Source organism: Schistocerca piceifrons, chromosome 3, assembly GCF_021461385.2.
Source record: "Schistocerca piceifrons isolate TAMUIC-IGC-003096 chromosome 3, iqSchPice1.1, whole genome shotgun sequence".
Taxonomy (NCBI): Eukaryota; Metazoa; Arthropoda; class Insecta; order Orthoptera; family Acrididae; genus Schistocerca; species Schistocerca piceifrons.
The window spans coordinates 264133961-264144302 of record NC_060140.1 but is presented as its reverse complement, the minus strand read 5'-3'; the positions used below and the strand labels follow the sequence as shown (position 1 = coordinate 264144302).

Sequence of the window (10342 nt, the reverse complement as noted above, 5' to 3'; positions counted from 1 at the left end):
GTCATTCGAAGTTTTGAAGAGTATTGGTAGGTCATCACAGAGCAGACCCACTGTAGTCCTGGTAGAGATTACGGTATTGGTGGGCCACCAGAGGTGCAGACCCACTGCAGTCCTTGTAGAGATGATGGTATTGATGGTTGATGTAGACCCACTGTAGTCCTTGTAGAGATAGCCAACAGCCATCTGTTGTGACTGTGCAGGTGCACAATCACCATTGAAGAGTCTTGCGGATAATATAGCAAGTCCATAACCACCACTTGTGCACTCACAAAGTTTTTGGAATTGTCCTTAGAACCAGCAATGCTGTTATCCAGTCCCTTGCTGAATTATTAACACACGTGCAAACACTATCAGTCCCTACTTCTCACATATTGTCCATATACTATGACCAACAGAAACATGTGCAGTGAAATGAATGCTTACAAGTTACTTAGTTTGATAAACTGGTGTCAATTACAATTTTATAACATGAGAATACAATAACAAAGGTACAAAATACATCATTAAAAACATAATAATACAGATAACATTTGTAGTACAGGCTTTACAAAAGAATAGAAATAGACATATACGTCAGTGTTACAGGAATTATGACATGAGTACATACATAGAAGATCAGAATAACTTGCGAAACATCAACTTCACACATGAGCATTTAAACAGAATGAATAATGTCTAACATCTTTACAAAGTAAATAACATATTATTAATGCCAATTATATTTGAGGATAACAGTATTCCTCATCATAGTGAATGTAGCTTAATATTAAAAGAGGAAAAAATTCTATTAAACTACACAGAGACAGGAAGAAAACAACTACACAAGGGTACACAAACACATAGTGGGATAATACAAAAGGAAAGGACAGGGTTTGTTTTACTGCAGTATTTTGCATGGAGATCTCCCTTTGTTCATCATTATTCCCAAAAGTACTATCTAAGCCTGCTTTCCGTATTCTGTTCACATCCTCTTTCAAAATAGTTTTTCTCCACTGTACTACTTTTTTTTTTTTTGCCAAACCATTTTCTTATATCTTCTCAATGCATTTCTTCCAGTGCATCGCAACTCATTCTCTTATATAGTCTACCCCCTCTTAAGCGAACTTAAATCTACTGAGCTCAGATGCTAAACTAAGGGACGAGGCAATGCAGCAGCACAAAACAAGTAACACAAACAGCAATGACCAAAAAAATGGAAAATTGCAAAGCAAGCTACAGTAAATCTAAATTAACAGAAAAAATGCAAAATTACAACTAATATGAGCCAATGTGCACCAACAAGAAAAGCTTAACAGAGTAATACAAAGTCAAATTCAGTAACACTACGCCTGGCAAACAGCAGCAGTAAATGCTATGACGTATACCTAAGCATGACAAAGCTCAAGCATAAAAAATATTACAGTAAAAACAACAATGCAGATAAGGGAAATGTATATTCACATCTTAATGTCTATGTAATTAAAGTGGTGCACCACAACAACTTATTGTAAAAGAAATATTACCATGTACTTGAAAAGAATATTATGTGTCCAGTTACTGTTACTAGTCCCTTCTTATTGTTCTTTCCTTTCCAAGTGCTCCTTTCTTTTTTAAAGAATGTGGATTACAAAATTATCATTTAATAGATCTGTTGACAGAAAGTGTTCACATTAGCAAATGCATCTAAGTTTATTTTATAAAACTAATGCTGTAACACAGCTGGAAAACAGGTATCAAATGAAATAAGCAATTACGCAAACCAAAGCATACAAATATCATTCAATAGTCATGTGACATTTCATAAGTTAGTAGAAATTCTCTCAACTCTCGTAGAAAGACGCTTGTCGTAATCAGGTGTGCAGATGTAAAAATATTTCTTGTCATTTTATTAGGCATTTCAGTAAATATCATAAATTACGAGCTCCACAGTATGCTTTCAACAAGGAAATGTCAGTAGCACGGACAATGGCCTCCCCTTTTTGTTTTCTACCTGTGCCGCTGAAAGGCTAATGGCTTTTTTTTTTTTTTCGGGCGGCTGTCGCCCAGGTGGGTGCCCGTGATGCATTACGCATTACGTGCAGGTGGTCACTTAACTTTCTTACGGAAATATTTACGACAGCAGTTTCCGCTACAGTGACAGTCTCACATAAAAATATTTCACAGGTCAGGAATTAGCGTTGCAAATCTGTAGAAACAAAATCCTATAAATATAAGTGTCCAAATAAAATATTCGTCAGCATTGTGATACAGTCACGCATTTACGCACATTTCATAACTCTTAAAGTACGATTCTTGGTTTCCAACATCCTGTATCACAAGTCAAGAGTCCCTACCCACTATTCATTACTCCTTACCTTATTACACATATACGTATCCATGGACACTTGTTAATATTTCGTCATTATAAATATGAAGCATAATCAAATAACTCATATAGCCTCAGCCTATTAATCATAAACATACCTCAGCAGCATAATACACATCGTCGTCGTAAAAATAACATCATAACACCTCAGTCAAATCTCAAAATCGTCGTAGCTTCCTCCAATAATTAAAAAAATTCTCTGCTCATGTCAAAAGTGTCATCTGCCTCAAACGTACTTTAAAAACCATGATCCCATAACAAATACGATATTCAAAGCTCTCATAGTATCACAATGGTTCCGAAAAAACATGAACATTTCACAAAGTACTGACAAAATACAATTTTATAAGTGTGAAGTTATCCAACTGTGTAATTACTTAAGCATCTGTCACTGTTGTAGTAAAAAAAAGTTTCTTTCTCTGTTAAATGATCAGATAGCTGTGTAATTTGTGTGTTAGAGAAATATGGTACCCATGTGTAAAGTTGTATAAGCAAATACCATATTAGCTAGGGTTTCTTGTGGTTGCCACACACATGGTACACAAAGTAAGCGTGTACCCCCCTGAGGATTAATGTAATTATACCCTCAGGTGTTACAGATTACAGCAATGGAATGAAATGTATCACGGAAAACTTTCTTTGTAATTAAAAACTCTTTAAAAATAAATGTTTTAAGTACAAAATTAATCACTGAAATGCGTGTCCTGTAGCACTAAATGTGCATCTTGTTGTAAGATAATCTCTGTGGAAGTGTCGTAGTTATTTTCCTCCGAAAGCTAAGTTCTGCAGAAGCCAATGTACTTACCTCATGATAAACAAAAGTGAAATGCTTTGCGTAGAGATATCTTAGTTATTACGCTTATTGTTGTGATGATGAAAGTACTGTGCTGTAACGTATTGTTGTGCTATGGAAAAGGCTGTCTCCTTGTAGCTATACCACAAAAGTTACTAATAAAACATGTTTTGATTTCCAGAAGAATTCAGAAAAACTGTGCAGATATAAAACAGATACACCGCAAAAGCAACATTGTAAATTGTCACTCATTAGTAGCGTCGTGATAAAACTGTGTAGTTGTCACTTAAACTAACCACTGTGTCGTCTGGTATCTCACAGAAAGTACATTAAACCCAGAATGTATTTTCAAGTAAACCAAAATGTTGCATTAAAATCTCATTAGCAGTACCAGTATGTGTCCTAAGTATGTAAGCCTGATAGTCGTTACGTAATCGTGCAACTAACAAGCAAGAATGTACAAATACAACACTTTGTCGTCTGTTCACTATAATAATGCAACGTCCTGCAAAAATAATATGTCGTAAATGTTCAGGCAATTTCATTAAGCAAATGCGGATGAGTTCTGAGGGGCTGTATGGGTTTGAAAGATACTGATTCTTATGCAACATGTCTTCAAAATATTTCATGAGACTGGAAAATTCAGATTGTTCGAAATGTTTCATCATTATGATGCCATGTTTTACTCGGTCTTGTGTGGCTTGAGACCAATATGCTGAGAGGAAGGCATGGTAAAACTCTCCTTCACTGTGGCAATCGTGAATTACCGATCGCATTCTTACAGCTGGTTCATTCTCCAAGTAGCCACACATAAATTCTAATCTGTGTTCTAACGACCAGTTGGGAGGAAAACAATGCGAGAATTGATGGAGCCATGCTTGTGGATGAATGTCCTTGCCAGAATTCTTAAATGTTTTGAATTTTCGTGTAGTAATGAACAGCTTATAGTCAAAATCATCATGTCGCCGAGTCGCATATCGGTCATTGTTAGGTCGTGTCGGCCGTTCCATCTCAAAATTCGGTGCACATTGCCAATTTCTTTCATAACTTCCGAAATGCCCTGTGTTATTATTTTGTGGCTGTTCCGTATTTCTGTGTCCCTCTTCCCGTATTGGGGCGCGAGTATCCTCTGAAATACGTAATTCTTGTATTACCTGTGTCAGCTGATCTTGTACCTCCCGGATTTCTCTTTTGTACTGTGTATTGATTTGATTTTGATTCTGTTTGAATTTTCTAATTTGTTCATACTCTTCTGTGTCAGTGAAGGCTACAGGTCTTGTTTCATTCAGATCATCATCTACCTTTGTAGATAAGTTAGTGACCTGATCCGAAAGTTTGGCTACTTTCTCCGATAGTGAACACATTTCCTCAGTGTGTTTTTCTGAACCAAGTTTCAGAGTGTCCATTTGTGTTGAAATCGAATCTACTGTGTCCTTTAAGTTTTCCTGAGTTTTTGCAAGTTGCGTAACCGAATTGGTAGATGCAACTGAGTCAATTTTAGCCCACAAGGTCTCATGATTTTCATGAACAATGGTTTGCAGTTCTTTTATGGCTGCTTCGTGATTCTGTAATGCATTTTCATGCCCCGAAAAAATAGGTTGAAAATGCTCACAAATTTGCGTTTTTACGTCATTACAGACTTTTTGACATTTCGATTCAATGTTATGTAACTCAGTAGTTAAATCTTCACGTGTTTGTTCAAGTGTTTGTTCCAATGAGTCTAACTTTTTAAGATTTTGTTCCATTGTGTCTAACTGTTGCTGTGTTTGTCTCTGATGTTGTTCCATTGTGTCTAACTTTTTAAGATTTTGTTCCACTGTGTCTAACTTTTTAAGATTTTGTCCCATTTGTCTCTGATTTTGTTCCATTTGTTGCATTAATTGCAATAATAATGTATTAGTGTCTGGAATCTGTTTCTCTACGCTTTTCGGCAGTGCATTTGCACCGGCAACATTCACATTTTGACAAGCAGAAAATGTGTCTTGACTTATTTGAGAAAACGGTGATGACCCAAAACCTGAATCTACAGTATTTGCGAAATTGTGTCCTGTCATTTCGGATTTCTGAGGCGAGCTGTTGCCGACCGATCGATCGATAATGCTTCCCTGTTCACTACCTGTTTCACTGTCTACACCATTGTTTGCAGCCCGCTCCATTTCCCTATGCACAATTACCAAATTACTACTTTGAACATCAGTTAATTCATTACTCGGTGGCGCTAACACACTGCTTTCATTTTCACTGTCATTTCTCAGTTTACTTTGGAGCCTAGTATTACGTTTTTCACACGCCATTATTGTCACAGTATTTCACACGACAACACAGAAAAACACAATTTGAAGATCAAAAATAAGAGAACACATTAACATAGCACTGAAAATAATATCTAGTTAATTGCAGCTGCGAAATACTTGGTGCAAATCCACATGCATGCCACAACTGTTTTACTGTACAACAATGAAAGTCTGCAACTACAGAGAAGATTTTCTCTACAATTACGCGCTAGCAATAAACAAAATCTACACTAATTACACAAACTACAAGAAAAAATCAGAAGATTCCAGTGAGGTATCCTAGGCTAAGGGTCGACATATGAAACGTCCCCCTAGAACAATTATACATGACTGTGCTTAAACTGACACACAATATTTTGTTAGCGCAACGCAATCTGACTTTCAAAATTCCCTACAAAAGAATGGCCCTGACTAACATTAAACTATACCTTTCACAAATCACTTACCTCACAAAAATCTTCGCTGCTCAAGCTACTGCAATACAGCGAGCGCCACTACTGCCAGCTAAATAAAAGATTCAAACTATGGAAGGCACTAACTACTGATAGGGATAGTTAGCAAATGAAAGATATTAATAGAGAACAAACAATGTATTTACCTTGATATCATCATATATAAATATAGCAGTTCATGACAAATTACAAATCTCCGCCATCTCTCTCCCCACATCCACCACTGCTGGCGGCTCACCTCCAACTGCGCAACGCTACGCGCTGTTCACAGCCAGCTGCCTAACACTACAATGGCGAGTATTACAACAATGCAAAGCAGCCACAGACTGCACACAGCACAGCCAGTGATTTTCATACAGAGGTGGCGTTACCAATAAAAAAAACCTAAACAGCCTACTTACAAGGGGTGTCAAAGCAGAGCGAGTACAAAAAATCCGAGATTTACACTTCGCCCAATGTGTACAATGTATTTGAGAGGAAGAAGATCCAGTCTGAGGTCCGCTGCTATTTCACTACTGTTTGTGAAGCTGCGGAGTCTGTATGGCTATCTTTGCAATTGTCTTGATCTACACTGACACACACTTCCGGATTTCCATCTCCTTTACTGACAGGTGATTTTTTTCCGTTGTGTTCCCCTGTTGCGTTTCGCCTGCGCCCTGCCGACGTTGACGTTCGGCTGCAGCTTCAGGCGGCGCCGCTCTGTGTCTTGCGCGGTTCCAGCTGTATTTGGAATGCCTGTCTCTTGCGCAGGTCCCTCCTGTTTTTGGGCTGCACTGTGGGGGTCATTTGTTGTGGATTGGCAGCAGAGCCAACCTAGGAATCTAGAGGAAGCCGAAAGGCACGCGTTTTAGGTCACGCAGGCTGGCGTGAAGTCTGTAACAGGACAAGGTATTTAGACTTTAGAAAAAAACGGACGTAGCTAGTGCAATACTTAACTTTAATCCATTAAAGTTGAACGTCGGTCTTACCGTTACATGATTAATAAGATCAATAGCAACTGATAATGGCGCCTTGCTACGTCGTAGCAAATGACGTAGCTGAAGGCTATGGTAACTATCGTCTCGGCAAATGAGAGCGTATTTTGTCAGTGAACCATCGCTAGCAAAGTCGGTTGTACAACTGGGGCGAGTGCTAGGAAGTCTCTCTAGACCTGCCGTGTGCGGCGCTCGGTCTGCAATCACTGATAGTGGCGACACGCGGGTCCGACGTATACTAACGGACCGCGGCCGATTTAAAGGCTACCACCTAGCAAGTGTGGTGTGTAGCGGTGACACCACATCATTTAGGTCGTGAACGTGATCACTACTACCGACTTGAGCAACAATTTTCACCTTAGTGCCTTGTTCTGCCGTAGGCGAGGAAGTGCCTTCAGTATCTTGAGCACGCCGGCCGCGGTGGTCTCGCGGTTCTAGGCGCGCAGTCCGGAACCGTGCGACTGCTGCGGTCGCAGGTTCGAATCCTGCCTCGGGCATGGATGTGTGTGCTGTCCTTAGGTTAGTTAGGTTTAAGTAGTTCTAAGTTCTAGGGGACTGATGACCACAGCAGTTGAGTCGCATAGTGCTCAGAGCCATTTGAACCATTTTTTTATCTTGAGCACATTCCTGATCCGTATTTTTGGGTCCCTCTGGAATTGATGCCTGAATGGCTGCCTCGGCTGGTTCCATTTCAGCGACTGCATCGTTAGCTGATGATGGAACATTGGCATTGGGTTGGCCTGATGATTCCGCCTCCATTGCAATGTCTGATTCCAGTGCTGGTTCATTACTGGCTTTTTGCTTTGGCACAGAGTGGGTGTGACCGGAACCATCCTCATCTGAGGAAATATCGGCTGAGTCACGAGGTCGCTTATTGCCGGAGGCACTACGGTCACTAGCAGCAGGGGAAGATTGCTTCTCTACAATAGGCATTATCATTGCACTGTCGTTCACTAAAGTGGGATCTTGCACGATATTGGAAGTGAGAGACAACGGGCTGTTCTACATTACTTCTCATCAGGACATCACTTAATGTAAACCACTGTCGCTGTTGCAAAATGTTTTTTTAAAAACAAACATGCGAAGGAGACAATCCTGCCTCAAGTGGCCACTCTCTTTACAAACATGGCACGTGGGAATTTGTCCGGTATAGGTAACTAACCCCTTGTATCCACACACCATTATGTGCGCGGGATATTAACCTTGACTTCCATTTCAACGGATCGCACCCCGCTATAACACTGCAGCTTGTGTTCCCTGGACCACATTTCATTTCTAACAGACCTAACGTCACCGTACTTCGACAAAACCTCCTTCAGGTAGCAATTTTCAACTTCAGGTGGGAGAGTGAAAACACGGACATTTTTCAACTCTACATCAGCATTTGAAAGCGTAGCGATACTCACGGTTCCGTTCCGATGGCGAAATTCAATGCGTCCCCCGAATTTCAGCAGAAGTCGCTCCATGATAACAGGATTGTGTAGCTTTACGAAAAAATCGTAATATGCGGTGTGGACCTGTTCTGTAGTAATCCCGAATACGTCGACAATCCACTCGTGGACCTCTAGTGAACTTGGTTGCAGAGCACGGGTTGATTTATCAAATGCAGTTTTCAGGGTATTCTTCCTGGGACACTGACGAGACATATCGCTAATTAACCCTTAACGGGCTAACAGCATAGAACGTCGACACGAAATGCACAACAACGCGCAGGCACAGAACAGTAATACGACACGCGACGGACACAAACACCAACTTGTAAACAATCGCTAGCTTGGCGGAGCGGACGGTACCTCCTCACTCTAGCGCGTCTCAAGCGCAACTACGACTGAGCTATACACCCTTTCACGATCTTTCTATTCCCATAACTTAAGGAAAAATATTACACTCTGCCTGGCTAAAGACGTCTAATCGAGCAAAATATTGCGTAATCATTATCTCTCAGTTATATATCAGCGTTAAACGATATAAATATCAAAAATACTAGACACTTCGCGCCTGGAGAAAGTGCGAGTCGGCGCCTTCACCTTAATGTCAGAACGCGAAAATTGCTCTACTAGCTTTTTTTCAAGCAAGTTCTGTTCGTCCGTTCTCCGTAATCGTTTGGTATCTGATTAAACTGACATACTCGCCTATGGCTTCCGTAAACGAAAATTTCATTGTGACCCCGACGTGATTTGAACACGCAACCTTCTGATCTGGAGTCAGACGCGTTACCGTTGCGCCACGGAGTCCACGCTGCTTAGGTCTTGTCATGAATAGGTTCCTCGAACACTTACTGTACCGTTCAAACCTAAGAAATAATGACAGTAGGGTCCACGAGACACTCGTCCCAGATGTACTTGCTCTGGCGGGGGTGTAACTCAGTGGTAGAGTGTCTGCTTCGCATGCAGAAAGTCCTGGGTTCAAATCCCGGCTCCTCAAATTTTTGTTTCTCCGTGCTGCAGTACATGAAAACTTTTGCCTATCACCATATTCTGTAAAATTCAGTGTACAAGATTCTTCCCCCAAGCAAGTGGATTTCGTACAGTTCGACCTCATGGCGGGAGGACGATGACCTGCAAGACCCTGGGCTGCGATCCCCCCCCATTGAAATGTTGCTCCAAAGCCTTCGGTATGGCGTACGGAGTGCATCTGAAATATATATTTGCAACTCACAGCGACAATCGTCATTTGTTTTTGTAGAGGTACTGAAAAATTAAGGGGGCACCCAGGATTGAACCGGGGACCTCTCGATCTGCAGTCGAATGCTCTGCGACCCTTTTTTTTCCATTGTGGGTCTCCTTCCTCCCCTTCAACCCATCCTTACGCTCGCCAGAAGTTGCCTTCTCGGCCAGGCTTCATCGCCATTAAAAGAAATTGTTCTTCTTCACGATGAAAGAAAATACTTGCTCTGTAAAGAAAAGAATATTATTTTCCTTGAAAACATTCCTCTGCTCGTCCTCCATCAAGGTGGCACTGACTCAGCTGACATGCGATCCTCAAAACTCGTCTTCTCGAAATTAATAATCCTTCACATTATACACCCCAGGCATTAAAGCTTGGCCTCGTTCGTTAAGTTATCCTTTCTTTTTCGCCCAGGTTTCCTTCTCGTAGTTGTAGGGACAGACGTCGCTGAAGTCCGCAGACCGTCTTGTGGTATCCTGGAGTGTGATGTTAGGCAATGTTCCTTCGGATAAAGTGACATTCACAACGTGAGTCACAAACTGTTTTGTACTGTCATCGATAGTCGAGAGAACGTTTTCAAAGTCCTAATGTAAGCAACGAAACCAAAAAAATGTACAAGTACAATAATTGTGAACTTGGGTTTTAAAAACTGAACACCTGTTCGTTCATCCATCTGTTCGTCTAGCATCCTCTTATAAGTTTCCTCATCGTATGGGTGTCATATCGTCACTAGTTGTAATGCCTCGATATAATTGGCAAACTTTATCTTATATTTTAGGTCTCTCATCAGTAATTTAGCCTGTGTGGCTAGGTATACT

At 40.7% G+C, this 10342-nt stretch overlaps 2 non-coding genes across 2 annotated transcripts; one reads left to right on the top strand and one right to left on the bottom strand.

Moving 5' to 3' along the window:
• Positions 1-9019: 9019 nt before the first annotated feature.
• On the bottom strand, positions 9020-9091 carry Trnaw-cca. The gene has a single exon. It is a non-coding gene; the product is annotated as a tRNA-Trp (tRNA).
• A 118-nt stretch (positions 9092-9209) lies between these two features.
• Trnaa-cgc lies at positions 9210-9281 on the top strand. Its single transcript has one exon. It is a non-coding gene; the product is annotated as a tRNA-Ala (tRNA).
• Positions 9282-10342: the final 1061 nt, after the last annotated feature.